The sequence below is a fragment of the Dendrobates tinctorius genome, unplaced genomic scaffold, assembly GCF_039654945.1.
Source record: "Dendrobates tinctorius isolate UK_male_01 unplaced genomic scaffold, ASM3965494v1 ptg000070l, whole genome shotgun sequence".
NCBI lineage: Eukaryota > Metazoa > Chordata > Amphibia > Anura > Dendrobatidae > Dendrobates > Dendrobates tinctorius.
In genome coordinates this window covers 57762980-57769234 of record NW_027361738.1, presented here as the reverse complement: position 1 = coordinate 57769234, position 6255 = coordinate 57762980, and positions in this window count along the sequence as shown.

Sequence of the window (6255 nt, the reverse complement as noted above, 5' to 3'; positions counted from 1 at the left end):
CCTGCCGTATATGTCTGCTGCTATCCTGTGCTGAGAGCAGTCACACCCGACCATGTAATGGTGTAGTGACGTCCGCCACTTCCGGTTTAAATAGCAGCCCCCAGCTTCAAGCTGCTTAGCAGGTGCCACCTAATGAGAGCAGTCACCTTCAGCCTAAGAGGGAAGGTTATTCCTCTTTTTTTTTTTTTAAATTGGACCGCCTGGTCCCCGTACCTGCCGCCGCTTGCGCCCTCTGTGCGCGCATCCCAACTAACTGTGTCCGCGGGCCCCCTAGTGACTGCGCACACCCTCCTGTGTCTCTGCTGTGCGCGCCACCTCTACTTCCGGGTCGCCGCTTACCACTTCCGGTTTAGCGTCGGCCTCCTCCCAGCAAGGCCCCGCCATGCGCGCTACTAAGCGCGCGTCCTTGCCGCCCTGGTGTGCTCAGCGGCGCGAACCCGGGTTCTCCGGTGAGCGCCTGGGCCCGGTCACCTGCGCTCTCCCTCTTACCTGAGGAGAAAGGATGGACGATCCACTATACCACCAACGTATACACCAGGTAAACCTTCCAGAGCCGAATTCTGCGGGGACTGGCGTCTGGTCTCAACAGGGCGGGTACACCAATGTGGCACCCCCGAGGAGCAATATCTTCACCCAGGCACCGATGTGTCACATGGGCTGCATGGCCACCGTACGTCGACAGGGAGGGAACACGGAAAGTGGCCTCCGTGGACGTCTTACGGGGTACATTTACATCTTGGAGGGTACACCGCCTGTGGTCTCCAAGGTATCCAGCTTCACCCGGGCATCTGCCCCATGGGCTGTGGCCATGCACTCGCTCAGGGGGGACATAGGAATATATGACCCCCGAGGCGACTACCGGCACCTGGTATCAGGTGTAGCAGACCGGTGCCTGCTATTTGATCACCCGACCCAGGCCCAGGCATCCTCTTCTTTCTTCCAATCATCAAGAGGTTTTCATCTTGAGGGTTTCCCATCGAGGACAGGAAACCAACTGATGCGGAGAGAGGAGCCGCCCCTTTTATCTTGAAGGTTTCCTGTCCTCGCTGGGCGGATCCCCACTCTCGTGGTGCCGTAATGTAGAATGGAAAAATGAATGTTCCATATGAACAAAGTCCCCATACATGGTGGTATAGTGACTCATACCCAGAGGTAAGGTGTCCCCATACATGGTGGTATAGTGCCTCAAATACAGAGGTGAGGTGTCCCTATACATGGTGGTATAGTGCCTCATACCCAGAGGTAAGGTGTCCCCATACATGGTGGTATAGTGCCTCATACACAGGGGTGAGGTGTCCCCATACATGGTGGTATAGTGCCTCATACACAGAGGTAAGGTGTCCCCATACATGGTAGCATAATGCCTCATACACAGAGGTAAGGTGTCCCCATACATGGTAGCATAATGCCTCATACACAGAGGTAAGGTGTCCCCATACATGGTGGTATAGTGCCTCATACACAGGGGTAAGGTGTCCCCATACATGGTGGTATAGTGCCTCATACACAGAGGTAAGGTGTCCCCATACATGGTGGTATAGTGCCTCATACCCAGAGGTAAGGTGTCCCCATACATGGTAGCATAATGCCTCATACACAGAGGTAAGGTGTCCCCCATACATGGTAGCATAATGCCTCATACACAGAGGTAAGGTGTCCCCATACATGGTGGTATAGTGCCTCGTATACAGAGGTGAGGTGTCCCCATACATGGTGGTATAGTGCCTCATACCCAGAGGTAAGGTGTCCCCATACATGATGGTATAGTGCCTCATACACAGGGGTAAGGTGTCCCCATACATGGTGGTATAGTGCCTCATATACAGAGGTGAGGTGTCCCCATGCATGGTGGTATAGTGCCTCATACCCAGAGGTAAGGTGTCCCCATACATGGTGGTATAGTGCCTCATATACAGAGGTAAGGTGTCCCCATACATGGTGGTATAGTGCCTCATACACAGGGGTGAGGTGTCCCCATACATGGTGGTATAGTGCCTCATATACAGAGGTAAGGTGTCCCCATACATGGTGGTATAGTGCCTCATATACAGAGGTAAGGTGTCCCCATACATGGTGGTATAGTGCCTCATACCCAGAGGTAAGGTGTCCCCATACATGGTAGTATAGTGCCTCATACACAGAGATAAGGTGTCCCCATACATGGTGGTACAGTGCCTCATACCCAGAGGTAAGGTGTCCCCATACATGGTGATATAGTGCCTCATATACAGAGGTAAGGTGTCCCCATACATGGTGGTATAGTGCCTCATATACAGAGGTAAGGTGTGCCCATACATGGTGGTATAGTGCCTCATACACAGAGGTAAGGTGTCCCCATACATGGTGGTATAGTGCCGAAACCGAGGACGGTGAAACGTGCGTCGGGGCTTCTTTGCATTCTCTAGGCGTCTCTGCAATGATCCAGGATCGTGTCACAAGGTAATTAACCCCCCACAGACACAAGCACTTTGATAGCACAATCTGGAGTCGGACATCGAGATGTGCAAAGTCATCGGTCAGAAAATTGGATAGTTCATATTTCTATTTTTCATAGATCTATTTAAATATGCCGAATTTATACTTACTATCCAATCTTGTGTTAGATGTATCTAGTCACATACTGGGCTGAATGGGACAATTTAAACAATTTATACTCTTATTTCATTAACGCTCTGAGCATGCTGAGATTACTCTGCTCAGCCCAAGCACAAAATCTGCTTGTATCAAATTAAATATTACTTAGTATAGGCTGACCATCTACCTATTAGACCCTTCAGTATTGAATTACATATATATAGTCACTTTACTAGACACAATTGGGAGGTTGCTTACCCTATTACAGGCTCTAATCTTTTGAATTGTTTGAACATGCTGAGATAATACTGTTCGGCCTGATTGGACCTTATCCTATTATAGGCTCAGCTTTTTCACATTTTAGAGTGTGTCGAGCATCGAGCATGCTGAGATAATACTATGCGGTAAAAATAATTATTTACCTCTCACATTTCATTGTATCTTTTATGCCCGACATTCAGCTTGCCATAACCAGGTTTGGAGCTATTGCTATTATTATCCTGGCCTTGTGCAGATTAGCCCTGAGATGCTTTTTTTCTGTCTGGCTCTATAATTTTCATCTGTCTATTAAGCCATTACCTTTTAGCTGCTGTATTCTATCTACCTCACTGCAAATGCCTTGTATATTTGTATAATAATTGTGTAATAAAATTAATATATTGACATAAATCCTCTCGACACTGTGGTTATATTTCCACTTATTAGACATCTAAATTATGTCATTAATAGTTTTATAATATTTCTCGGTTGGGAACTTTGTTCCTTGTTTGGATCTATGGTGGTATAGTGCCTCATACACAGAGGTAAGGTGTCCCCATACATGGTGGTATAGTGCCTCATACACAGAGGTAAGGTGTCCCCATACATGGTGGTATAGTGCTTCATACACAGGGGTGAGGTGTCCCCATACATGGTGGTATAGTGCCTCATACACAGGGGTGAGGTATCCCCATACATGGTGGCATAGTGCCTCATACACAGGGGTAAGGTGTCCCCATACATGGTGGTATAGTGCCTCATACACAGGGGTGAGGTGTCCCCATACATGGTGGTATAGTGCCTCATACACAGAGGTAAGGTGTCCCCATACATGGTGGTATAGTGCCTCATACACAGAGGTAAGGTGTCCCCATACATGGTGGTTGTAACAACCCTGCTGGCATCACTGCATGGCCTCCCATCCCCCGCACACCAACTTACTTTCTGCTTCAAGCCATGCTGTGAATTCTGTCTGTTGCCAGCTCTGTGCCTCTGCTCTCCATGTTTCCAGACTGTGTGTATAGGGGGGCGGCGCCTGAACTCTCTGGTTCTTATGCAGTCAGGGTGCACCTGTGTAATCTGTCCCTTACCAATCACCTGGAGCCCTTGACTATTTAGTTTCACCACTCCCACTGAAACATTGCCTGTGCAATGTCTATACTCAGTTAGTATCTTGCTGCTGAGGAAACCAGGCCCTGTTCTGTGTATCTCCTTCTCTGTAGGAATACTCTTTGTCTTGCTTTGTACCTTGTCCGCCTGCCTGGAGGCAGAATATCCTGGCCCTTGAGTCTTGTTCCCAGTACCTTGTCTGTACTCTGTCCGCCTGCCAGGAGCCAGAATATCCTGGTCCTTGTGTCTTTGTCCCTGTGTCTCTGTCTGAACTCAGTCTTACCTCTGTCTGTCTGTCAGTCTCCTTGTTTGTGGTTCCTTTTCTGCCGTGTCTTTCCTTGTGTCCTCGCAGCTTTATCTGTGCGTCTGCACCCTCGCAGCTTTATCTGTGCGTCTGCACCCTCGCAGCTTTATCTGTGCGTCTGCACCCTCGCAGCTTTATCTGTGCATCTGCACCCTAGCCGCTCTGCCTGCTCCGCACTCCTGCGGCTCTGCCTGCCTCGCACTCCTGCGGCTCTGCCTACCTGCACCTCCTGTGTGAACAGGTCCAAACCTGTTCCTTCATATTCCACTCCTTCCTACCTATATCCATACCTGCACCTCCTGTGTGAACAGGTCCAGATCCTGTTCCAGCATACACCACTCGCTCCTACCTACACCTGTGTGTGAACAGGTCCCTACCTGCTCCTTCTCATACCGTGCCCACCTGTCCTGTGTCTCCAAGCCGTGCCCACCTGTCCTGTGTCTCCAAGCCGTGCCCGCCTGTCCTGTGTCTCCAAGCCGTGCCCGCCTGTCCTGTGTCTCCAAGCCGTGCCCGCCTGTACTTGCCTCAGCCATGCCTTTCGTGTCTACCTGCCTGCCTGTCTAGCCTGCTTGTCACTCGCACCTGTCCAGGTGTCCTGTTCCCGAGTGGGATCAGCAGCCACAGCCAGACACCACCCTGGAGTGGCACCCGGCAGCTACCTGCCGCACAAGCCTGACCTCACCATCAGAGGCTCCAGTGAAGACCAAGGTAGCTGCCGTAATTACGCCCCTTCCAGGGTAGTCTGGTTTGTGGCACAGTGGGGCCACAACCACCCGGCTCGCGCCATTCAGCCAAGGCGCGAGCGTGACAGTGGTATAGTGCCTCATACACAGGGGTGAGGTGTCCTCATACATGGTGGTATAGTGCGTCACACACAGGGGTGAGGTGTCCCCATACATGGTGGTATAGTGCCTCATACACAGGGGTGAGGTGTCCCCATACATGGTGGTATAGTGCCTCATACACAGGGGTGAGGTGTCCCCATACATGGTGGTATAGTGCCTCATACACAGGGGTGAGGTGTCCCCATACATGGTGGTATAGTGCCTTATACACAGAGGTAAGGTGTCCCCATACATGATGGTATAGTGCCTCATACACAGGGGTAAGGTGTCCCCATACATGGCGGTATAGTGCCTCATACACAGGGGTAAGGTGTCCCCATACATGGTGGTATAGTGCCTCATACACAGGGGTGAGGTGTCCCCATACATGGTGGTATATTACCTCATACACAGGGGTGAGGTGTCCCCATACATGGTGGTATAGTGCCTCATACACAGGGGTGAGGTGTCCCCATACATGGTGGTATAGTGCCTCATACACATAGGTAAGGTGTCCCCATACATGGTGGTATAGTGCCTCATACACAGGGGTAAGGTGTCCCCATACATGGTGGTATAGTGCCTCATACACAGGGGTGAGGTGTCCCCATACATGGTGGTATAGTGCCTCATACACAGGGGTAAGGTGTCCCCATACATGGTGGTATAGTGCCTCATGCACAGAGGTAAGGTGTCCCCATACATGGTGGTATAGTGCCTCATACACAGGGGTGAGGTGTCCCCATACATGGTGGTATAGTGCCTCATACACAGGGGTGAGGTGTCCCCATACATGGTGGTATAGTGCCTCATATACAGGGGTGAGATGTCCCCATACATGGTGGTATAGTGCCTCATACACAGGGGTGAGGTGTCCCCATACATGGTGGCATAGTGCCACATACACAGAGGTAAGGTGTCCCCATACATGGTGGTATAGTGCCTCATACACAGGGGTGAGGTGTCCCCATACATGGTGGTATAGTGCCTCATACACAGGGGTGAGGTGTCCCCTTACATGTGGTATAGTGCCTCATACACAGGGGTGAGGTGTCCCCATACATGGTGGTATAGTGCCTCATATAAAGAGGAAAGGTGTCCCCATACATGGTGGTATAGTGCCTCATACACAGGGGTAAGGTGTCCCATACATGGTGGTATAGTGCCTCATACACAGGGGTAATG